Source organism: Haemaphysalis longicornis, unplaced genomic scaffold (genome assembly GCF_048455015.1).
Source record: "Haemaphysalis longicornis isolate Haplotype H1 unplaced genomic scaffold, Haemaphysalis longicornis Haplotype H1 scaffold_1, whole genome shotgun sequence".
Lineage (NCBI taxonomy): Eukaryota > Metazoa > Arthropoda > Arachnida > Ixodida > Ixodidae > Haemaphysalis > Haemaphysalis longicornis.
This window is the reverse complement of record NW_027526203.1, coordinates 24,984,441-24,995,616: the sequence shown is the minus strand read 5'-3', so window position 1 is coordinate 24,995,616 and position 11,176 is coordinate 24,984,441. Positions and strand designations below refer to the sequence as shown.

The following is an 11,176-nucleotide window of genomic DNA, read 5'->3' as shown; positions in this document are numbered from 1 at the left end:
AGTGCGGGATCTCGCACCGTCCTCCAGCATCGAACAATGGTAAGTATTCTGAAGCACAATGCGCAATTTTTTAAAGTCACCACCACCCACCCAACCCAGCGGGCGGTTCTGGGGTTGCACGCACAGAACCGGGAGGATTTGTTGCACAGCTGGCACACACCACGGCAGCTGTCACCAGCTGGTGCACAGCATTTTGAATCGGCTATAGCGCGACTGCGCAATGGATGCTGGCGTGTATTCAAAAATTTTTCTGTGCTTAACAAAATCATCGCAAAAGCACATATATTCTCGATGAACAGTTTAGAAGCTCTACAGGCGAATTTCAAAATGTACTTGGGACAGCTCCGCTGCTGCTACTGCCACTGCACAGCGTGCAGCGGATGTGACGGCTGTGCGGCCTCAATGTCAGAGACATCAGAGGCCCCGAAGGCCACGCACCCATTGGAAAGTAGACGAAACAGAATAGTGCGTTTCGGTTCGTCTACTTTTCCAAAAGCAGACTGTTCCAAGAGCAGACGGCCGCCCCATTTTTTGTTATTCGCTTATCACACTGCCTGCCATACTCGAAATTTTCAAGACCGGGCACATGGTGGACACTGTAAGAACTGATGTGAAAATTGTGAAAACAGTATCGGATCGGCGCATTTAAGCAGTTCTTTTCACTAAAAAACTCAATGACGAGAAGTGTAACAGTGTTAATGTGTCAGCATTCTTTGGCAAGTCGGCCCTTAATGAAAAAAAGGGCAGTACGTAATTACATGCTAAGTAAACACATAATCAGACAAATTAACATGTGTAATTATGATAGACTCGTACCTTCAGACCCGATAGGAATAAAAAGCGTGACGTAATACACTAATTGGGTATTTAAAAAAGGCTTTGGAACCCCACATTTTGTTGTCACACTGTTTATATTTCCCCTTATTAGATGTCTTTCTAGCAATGCGTTTGTCCTTTGTGAAGCCGGTTTTACAGGGATGGATTTAAATAGCTCAATTGGGATTTGTTTGCTAACGCAGGAGACAAATACAGAGAAACTTAGTGGGTTGGCCTAGATACAGGAAGCGCCGAATAATATTAGACAATACAGGTTCACTGTTGACATGTCGACCTTTTGGGTACAGCTTGAAGCACATCGGCAATAAAAGCAATACAGCTGTTCGTCATCTAGAACAGTCAACGTCACGCACGGCACCTGCCCACTGAATACCTCTATCCCACAAAAAAAAAAGAAGCGTTCACAAAAGATAACAATGCCGCGCACCACTATTTCAGGAGTTACGAAACACAGCACGATATTTGGCTTTTCACAACTGCCGGTAAGAGGCTCACCCACCAACAGTTGCTTGGCAGAGCTGGCACACTACATTCCAATTCCCGGACAGAACGCAGACAGCTTACTAGCAGTCAAATTACATGGAACGACACAGAAACTGGAACGACACAGCGGCCCCCACCGCAGCCTATTAACTCTATGCCGCAGCCGAAAGCCTCGTAGCACGCATGCTAACGCACGCCGCAGTTTCGCAAAAAGCTACTAATACATTGTTATTAGAAACTTCACGCAATTTAAAAAGGAAACAAAAGCATATTCAAAACTGGAAAATTGTGCAATACATTTGAATTAAACCAGTGTGCTTGCTACAATACGAAAAAAAGCGGCGCCGGCATTATCTTTTAATTTAGGCAGTACTACACGCTATTTTTCGTCTTAAAGACATTGTTAAAGGCAATATTGAACGTATTCAACCAGTGGGAACCTTGTACGCTTGATTAGCCTGAGATGATAAGCTTTTTTTGATGCTTGCAGAGCGGATAGACGAACACAGTGCCACTCCGCCTTGATCGTAAGAAAACCATGAGGTAAGCGGCGATGCGTTTGGGCATACGAACCATGCTCGCTCAGGCGTTGAGCACACCGTGATGCGTAAATAAAAAGCAAAAAAGAAGCGAACACATCAAGTCACGCAGTAAATCCTTTGACGATGAAATGGACGATCGCAGGTTCGGAAAGTTGGGCTGGGAATCTCGCACGGTTTCTCAGCACCTCGCAATACAACGGCTTATGAAGCACACGGCGCACTTTCATCACAGTCACCACCACCCACCCAACACAGCGAGGGGTTATGCGGTAGCACAGCTCAGCGAAACTTTACGGCGCAGCAGCTACAGCATAGCACAGCTTATTAATCGCACACAGGTGCCCGACATTTTTTTCTTCGCTCAGCGGATCGGCTAGGCTAGAGTGTGACTTCGCAATGGATGCGGGCGTGGGTTCAAAAAATTTTCGGCGCCCAACGTAATCATCTCAAAAGCGCATATGTTCCCGTTTACAGTTTAGAAGTTCTACAGGTAAATCGTCAAATTTATTTGGGGCAGCTCCGTTGCTACCACTGCCACTGTAAAGCGTGCAGCGGATGTGACGGCGGCGCGCCGTCGACGTCAGAGATGTCAGCGGCCCTGAGTGCCACGCCCCCGTTGGAAAGTAGACGAAACCGGACGAAACGTAAGCATGCGGCTAAGAGGAGGAAATTATTCCACGTTTTGATTGGCTCCTGAAACCACTGTCAGTTGGGGACAAAAGTTAGGGACATTTAGGGAATTTGTTGTTGCAGCGAGCAGGCTTGATGTGGCATCGCGCGTCGCCTCTTAGGGAATTCCCTGTAAGTAGCTGAGAGGAGGCGATGGCCAGTGTCTAGCAGCAGACGACGCAAGAAACGGCTGGAACTGACGCTTCCTTTTGTAATTACTTCAATTTTTACGGGTGTCTTGCTGGACGAATTTTTTTAATGCGGAGCGTGCCTGCCTGACCGTGTCCATGGTGTCGCCCCCAATTTGTCCTGCGCTGGTTCCTTTATTCTTAAAAAACTTCAAAATTTCTTTCTCCTCTGTGTGGCCCTAATATATTACTGCTGGCCCGCGCCAACCAATAATCAGATTTGGAGGACGTCTTCTTCATTATTTCTCCAACACTTAATTACCTCTGCGTTTAAGTTTCTGCTTGTTTCAAGAACGATGAGAAAATCAAAGAGAAATTCCGTTCACGGCTGCGAGATTTACTACAACCGCGCGTGTACCCGGGAGAACAGTTATCGCAGTAGCAGTTTTACTTGTGCAGTGTGCCACATTTAAACTAAAAAGAAACGTAGGATGAGATACTGCCCCTTCTAGTCAGTTTCCAGATGTGGTAATTCCAAAATGCATATTTATTGGCAATAGATGGTAGCGTAGCTTATTTAGTGGATCTAAGTCTAAACAAATTTGTGTTATTGCAGGATGCTTGATTGCTACAACACTAGCCCTTTGTAGTAACCGATGTAAAGCAAGCATTAGATTGCTTCCAACTTACAGGCTTCAAGAGCAGATGTGAAGGCCAGTATTAAAATATGCAAAATCTTGAGAACCTGCTGTTGTAAGAGAACCTGCAGTGTAGCATCTCAATCTTTAATAATGTCTTCTTGTGAAGACCTTTAACATGTTCCTCGTACAAATGTCTTATAACTTTTCAGCTTGAGAGGTACTACTTGAATTGGTTGTGAATGTTGGCTACCTGGCAGTTCGTTTAAACTGCAGCATAAATATCAATAAGTGACCAGGGGACGATGACGTGCAAGTGCTTGGGTATTGTCCTCCATGTTATTTCCACGTTCCTGCACAATGTAAAACGAATATACCAAATGAAGGAGACAGTTTTTAGTTTTATTTATTCCCAGTTTCACGGCCATAGAAGACGACATATCAGAGGTGCTCAGCACAAACATTGTAGGTGCATCCAGATGCATGTTGAGACCCCTGTCACTGAAAAGTAAAAAAGAAATAGCATTTTGAAAGCTGGTCAAGCACTACATATATTTCCTTAGGAGCCTCCCATTCACAATTCAAATGAACAAACAGCTTAAACACAGTACATTATTATTGTGTTGCTTGCGTGTATGTTTTTTAGTATGCGTGTGGACACTGACGTTTCTGCTGTATCTTTTTTCCTTTATTTTTTTTCTTGTACGCACGTGGCAGAATTCTCTTATGTTATTATTCTTCGTTTAATCTGCTCAGGTACCACACCCCTCATTAATGTCCGTGGGGCCATAAGGGTATCTTGAATAAATAAACATAGAACACCAAATACATGGTGCTACATCTACAAATTAACGTTCCTGTAGCAGTTAAAAAATTTATAAAATAAATAATAAAATGGCACATTTCCACACATTTCCTAATACAAATAAAAACACAGCCAACTCCAGCTTTCTTCAAAATTTTGTATACCAGTCTCTTTGAACCAGGCAAAAAAACTGTAAACATCTTGAAAACAATTTTATTTGCACGTAAATTGCAGACAGCTTAACTTAGGTGTCGCAGAAGCTGTTGTACAACAATGACTTACTTGCTCGTCTCTGTTTTTCTGATTTTGCCCTTCTACGAACAAGTCACATCCTACAGTCGCAATGAGGTTGGTCGACCTGTTAACAGCTACAAAATAGAAAGCTATTGTATTGTGCTTATTTCTAACATTATTTTAAAGTTCTTACTCTCACTCCTGTGACACCTAAGGCTGATTCAGCTGGAGAGCACCCCTATGTTGGCAGCAAATTCTATAGTGGTATGAAGTGGCAAAGATTTGGCAAAACAAAGCCTTTTTGTGATGTAAGGATGATGCTCTACCAGGTGAGTGCAAGGGTGGAGATCGCTTCACCTTTGCACGATAATGCATTAATCACGACTAAGTTCAGTTAGGTGTCCTCGACATTTCAGAGAAGTGCCGAGCAAAAACTGTTTTGAAGAACAACTCAGAAATACTAATGGCCAGAAATAGGCGGCTGGGCGGCCAGAATGTTACGGTCTCTCTTAACTCCAAACTAAAAACAAGTCAGCTTAAAACAAGTAAAAAATACCTTAAAGGAGTAGCACCACTATTAAACGTTCATAGCATGATTAGGCTCTACTTAAAAGGAGTACTTGAAATATCAAAGCTGAGATAACTATGCAAAAAGTTTCCTTTGTAGCTGCAGATTTTAGTAGCAACCATTCAGTATAACATATTTTAAATCAATTTTAATATTTGCATGCACAAGAAAGCTCCGAATGAATACCCTTTCGACACTGGCATAAGCAAGATACGTGGAGTGCCTCGCCATGCAGTTCGCCCCAAACTGCCGACATTAGGGCTCCAGTGACTTAGCCAACACACTGGCTGCTGATGGTGCACGCTGCACTGCCTTGTGAATCATGTCACAGTTTTGGGACTGATATCGTGCGGCCCAGACGCGTGCGGCCATGGCCAGCTTGGGCCACTCTAGGGCACGAATCTAGTCTGACCATGATGCAATGAGAACAGCGACATCAAGAGTACCATTCTGTCCAAGCCAAAACTGACACGAATAAACAAGGCTCAAAATAATTATATATCCTGAGGTTGACTATCGAATGTTCCATTCTATGATTCCTGGGCTGGTAGGCACCCATAGAAATGGGAAAAATGTAACACGAAAATTTCATACGAGTACTTTTTTAGAATATTTACATAGACAAATGAACTGCAAGCTAATGACCCTTTCTGCCAGTTGTTGCCCCCATCTGTCCACCATTCCTCAGCTGAGCATGAAAGACTGGTACAATAAAGTGTCAAGTTTAGATTTGACAAGTTTGCAAGCTCAGTGATTCACATTGAACTTTTTGTGAACTTTCTTTACAAGGATTTAACCTATAACCACTCCTCCCTGGCTTGGCTCATGTACAATGCTTAAGCTTTACGCACATACTGTACTTGGTACAGTTTCATTTACTAAAGTGAAGCCTTCAGCCTCTCACTGATGTGTCTGTAGTCCACCCAAAATGTACTGCAGAAAGCCAACTTTTTCTAATGATGACAATTGTGGGTGAAGTGAAAAAACATTAAAACGCTTCCCGTGATCTGAATTGAACCTGGGTCCCTCATGTTATGAAGCAGACATCTATCCCATTGCATCATTCCAGCACAGTCGAAGCAATCTGGATTTGCATAGAAGTGGAAAATTACACAGGAAATGTACACCTCCATCTAACGACAATGGTTGTACACTACGGAAGGTCATGGATTGCCTGCATCAGTAAAGCTCTAGAGAGCACAACTGCAGCGCATCAGACCATCCCAATAAGAAACAGGTGTTCAGTACTGGGCTGGTTAATTTGGTGATGGACTTGGTTTCGGAAAGCTTCACATCCCCCATTTTTGTCGTTTCAACAGATGGGCAGTTGATTTTTTGTTAAGTCTTCCCGTCAGTAACTAGGACACAGCTACATATTTGGTTGTCATACTACCAGGGTGGTCTGCAAGCAGACACAGTCCATCTGCGGCTAATTTCGAGTGTACCACAAAACGACCCACTTGTGGAGGCATTCACCTGCTTTCCATGGGTACCCAGAAAGGATGTAGACCAAGCCTTGCTCTCCAGGCCCTGCACCAACATCGTAGGGGCCAAGTCCAAGCACTTCTTTTTTTCCACTGGAAGCCCTCCTATGCAGATGCTGCAGGAACAGGATTAAATGCTGTGTCAGCACAACTGAAAGTTGGGTAGGCTAATAATACATCTTTGAAAAACAAAATGCGTAAAAGATGGCGACGTGGAATAAGACCACACAGGACAACCGACTACAAGAAAAAGAACACACATACAGCGCATTGTCCTGTGTTGTTTTCTGCAAAAGCAGAAGTGGGCAATCTCTGCCGCATTGTTAATAACAAGGATTATTCAAGTACAGGGAGGAACGAGTGCAGTGTTAACCTTGCGCAGCCTTTAGTTCATTGTACGATTGGCATGGTTCCGTTGTCATGCAAGTCAGTGTATGTGGGCCAGACAGGACGCCGTCTAAGCGTCCATCTCGAAGAGCACTTGTTTACGGTAACGAAATCAACGGGTGCAAATCTTCCTGCACATGATAAAAAGTGTGGGTGCCACCCTGTTTGACGAGGCTGTGGTGTGTCCCTCCTGCCTGTACGCGTTATTTGTGTGCTTTCAAATTTTCAGTGGCTTTATGCCCTGCCACATCCTATTTGTCCCATATGCAGCTTCTTCCATTCACCTTCAATGTACACTTTACTGACAGTTGCTCCTGGTGCCTCCTCATAAAGGGCCCAAAATACCGCGTAACCTTCACAGCCCCTTGGACGATCTGATTCTGCCGCTGTCATTTGGTCTATCCTTTCTCTCTCCCTCTTCCGTCTTTTTTGGCTCACGATTTCACGCTTTTGTTTTTCCCTTTGGCCGCGATATCCTTACGTTCTCTGTACAGAAGCGACGTTTTCCATTCATCTCCCGCAACGCAACTTAACTGCCCGAAGAGCTAGAACTCTGATGCGTGCACACGACATACTCGCGAGATTAACGCTATCAAACACATGCATACTTACGTTCGAGGCACTGCACCTCACAGATCCAGGACAGCGCTTCGGGGAGTACACGCCACCGGTTCGTTCAAACTTGAGCAATGTTATGGGCTCCTACACAAAAGGAACAACAGTGAAACGCCTGAAACTGCGGTCGGAGTGTGTGGGGACATAGCATCATAATTTGAATTTAGCGTGTGCTGCATACTTGAAGAAACAAGGACTGAGAAAAGACAAACCACAGGCACGTTGGCTACACGAAGCAGGCGTTGGTTTGCGCGACAACGTCTGGTTTGTCTTTTTCCATTGTCTCTTCCTCGTCCAAGTATGCAGCGCACGCTAAATTTGAATTCAAGATTAAACATCAATTGTCACAATACTATCGGGAACGAAAATGACAGCTAGGAGGCCGAGGCGGCCATGCAAACAAGAATACACAGTACAGTGGTATAAACACAAAAACTACAACAAACATAAAATAACGACGTTACTGACCTTGCTGGGAAAATGAGCGCATAGATGCCCTCTTTTCCGCTCTTCCGCGTCTGTGACAGCAAACGCCAGAGAACGCCATGGCTGATCTACGCTAAGCTCAGGTTGCAAGTCTCTTGAAATGTGGTAGTAGTATGTAGGTAAGAAAGACACCTGATCGGATAGGAATATCGCACCAATACTAGCATTCACGGTATATTCACGCATTTGCAGCTTCAATTGATAGCAATCAACACAAACTGACACGCTGGGTACTGACCTCCGTGGTACTGACAGCGCAAATCGTTCACTCGGGATGGACCCAGGGAAATGCTGCGCCTACTTCGGCGTTGTCCCTAGGCGCTCAAAAACAGCCCAGTGACGTCACGTTTTGATCACGTGACCCAAGGATTTCTTTCCGCAGTGCCTATTCTGTGGACCAGTCCACAGGATAGTGTTCAGCTTTATTCTGTGGACCAGTCCACAGGATAGTGTTCAGCTTTATTCTGTGGACCAGACCACAGAATAATGTTCAGCTTTATCCTGTGGACCATTTGAGGCGGCGCTTGGCGGTGCTGTTCGGCGCGGTGGCGGTCCTGCTGCACCACCAAGGACGACGCGCCTCTCCCGCCTGTGCCGACTGCCCCGAACCCGAGACGCTGGAGCACCTGCTCCTGTCCTGCCCCGAGCACGCAGCACACAGAGCAGTGCTGCAGGCTGCACTCCAGCGCCTCGGACGGCCCAGACAAAACCTGCAGGACCTGCTGTTCCCGACGGGTCCTGCCAGCTCCCGTCGGGAAGTGTTCCGACACCTCCTGGCATTCCTCGAGGCCACTGGACTAACCCAGCGCCTGTAGCTGAGGCTACTCAACGAACACTTGTGCCGCTGTCGCTTATGTAATGCCCCCCCCCCCTCTTTTCTTTTTTTTTTGCTTCTCTCTTTCTCTCTCTCTCTCTCTCTCCTTTCTTCCTGACTTTCTCTTTCACACCTTTTCTATTCCACCCCTAGCCTCCTCCCAAGTCTTTTATCTCCTCTTCCCCTCCCCACCGCACTGGGTTGTATGCAAATGAGCTCCCTACTGAGCTCAATAATATCCCCAGTGCACTTTCCTTTCCTTTCTTCCATCCAATCACTTCTCTCTCTCTCTCTCTCGGCGCGGTCGTGTCGTGCAACATTTTTTTTTTTTTAGATACTTATTTCAGTTTCGTAACTGCGCCTTCCAGGGCGGGCGCTCCGGTCGCGTGTTGCGCGGTGTCGGCGGCAGCGTTGACGGTGTGCGCCGGTCCGCCGGTCCGCTGAGCTCTAAGTTGCGGTGTGTAGTGCATGCGTGTCTGCTCTACAAGTTTCTTCTTTTCGCGTGCGAGAACCTTGCTTCTTCAGCGCGCGGTTGTGCGGCCAACTTAACTTAGCGTTTTCTGCGTGGTTTGTCCACAGGTTTGTGATCTGGTTTACAAAAAACCTAGGCTATGAACCTAGTAACACATATTTTTGATGCCGATTTTGAACGTACTGCAACATTTTTTTAGCAAGCCTGCCCCGAAGTCAACTGAAGCCACGCCAAGCTTGTTGTTCTATAATAAACATTGCGACTACATATTACAAAGTTCGCGTGAGACAAATACGGCACAAACTGAGCGTCCTGTAGCGTTAAAACGGTCGGCATCATGTCATCGGGAGTTGAAGACGTTTCTTTGCCCGCCTAATTTTTGTGAACGTGAACTCGGCCGCATTTCGCCGCATCGTGGTCGTCGTGGTGTGGAACGTAGGGCTCGCCGCTTCGGAAGTCTTTGTTGATTTCGTGTGTTCTGTTATGCTGTGTACTAAATGCCTGACGACGACATTACGCTACCTGCATCGCTTGCTGTGCGTAAAGGGGAATGCTGTTCTGATTAACGGAGTTGAAACCGTCGGGGAGGGGGGGGGGGGAGGGGATAGAGGTATACAGCTTTGCTGTAAAAGTCTCTTGTCTTCGAAGCACGAAGCGTTCTAGCTCGAGGCGTAAAGGAGAGTCTCTGTGTTTTTCTTTTTTTTTACTATGCTTTTTTTTCTTTATTGCATATAGAACAAACAGGCACGTGAATGACTACGACGCTGGTTTAAAACACATCAGTGTCGGTTTAAAACCCGCTCACTGAACTTTGGTGGTAAAAAACTATCATACACATCGAAAGAAGACAATTCTTCTAAAATTGGTAACCACGTAAGCTCCGGGCACTGCATATTAATTACGCGTTACGAAGCGCTCTAGCGCGAGGCGTAAACGAGTGTCCGGGTGTTGTAGCACCGTGACATGAGAGGACGATTACGACGACGGGAGATGCCAGCCCCAGCCCCTAAGCGGCTCGGCCCCTAAAAAGAAGTAGGTGCCGACAGAAGTAACTGGAGCATGGGAGCTGTGGCCGAACCGCATAGGAGCACCGTGTAGTTGCACCGGCGGTAAACGAAAGGGGCAGAACACGCATGCGCGCCTGCCGACGGTGATAGCATTAAGAATTTTTCGGTTTTTCTTCATTAGGCTGCTTGGTTTTATTAAAAGCTTTTTAGCAAGAGATTTCCTCCTCGTTCATTTTGTAAAAGACATAAGCATGTGCCCCATGCACAATGCATGTGCTCAGCCATCTCACAAGCGTCAGTTGCTTAAGTGGGCTGGGAAATTATATGTACTGTTCCTGTAAATAAAGATTCCTATTATTATTATCCGCTCGTAGAGCCGGCTGTGAGGTAGGTCGGGGCGCCAAGACAGCACATGAAAGAAAACAGCGTGTTTACGGAGTCACGAAACGTTTTCGTCCGCGGTCGTACAACCGAATGCACTGAAGAGGCAAAGTTCTCGCACAAGGGTAAAGACAAACGCAAGCGAAAAGAAGAAACTTGTAGAGCAGACACGCAACTACACACCGCAACTTAGAGCTCAGCGGACCGGCACACGCCGTCAACGCAGCCGCCTAAAGTCCCTCCAACTCGCGACCAGAGCGCCCACCCGGGAAGGCACAGTCGGCGCAGTTACGAAACTGAAATAAGTAACAGCACCGCCAAGCGCCGCCTCAAATGGTCCACAGGATAAAGCTGAATATTATTCTGTGGTCTGGTCCACAGAATAAAGCTGAACACTATCCTGTGGACTGGTCCACAGAATAGGCACTGCGTTCTTTAATCCCCCCTGTACACAGGGAAATTCCTCTGGCTGACAGAAATCTGGCTGAATAATTTAACGATGCATACTTTCGTAACCTGATTAAGAACAAACGAATAAATTGCAATGCGAATCCACAAAATAGCTGCAGCATGCAATAAAAAAAGCTGAAGTCAAACCTGCACGGTCCAGTCATAGGCACACATCG

At 46.0% G+C, this 11,176-nt stretch overlaps 1 long non-coding RNA gene across 2 annotated transcripts; it reads right to left on the bottom strand.

The window, feature by feature from the left end:
* Positions 1-2,625: 2,625 nt before the first annotated feature.
* Positions 2,626-8,141, bottom strand: LOC144175628 (uncharacterized). 2 transcript variants are annotated; one of them, XR_013323664.1, is made up of 4 exons: positions 7,859-8,141; positions 7,388-7,477; positions 6,381-6,504; positions 2,626-4,460 (listed from the first exon to the last, which is right to left on the bottom strand). It is a non-coding gene; the product is annotated as an uncharacterized LOC144175628 (long non-coding RNA). The 2 variants fall into 2 exon arrangements; XR_013323663.1 differs by lacking the exon at positions 2,626-4,460 and having other exon boundaries at positions 5,531-6,504.
* Between the last annotated feature and the right edge of the window lie 3,035 nt (positions 8,142-11,176).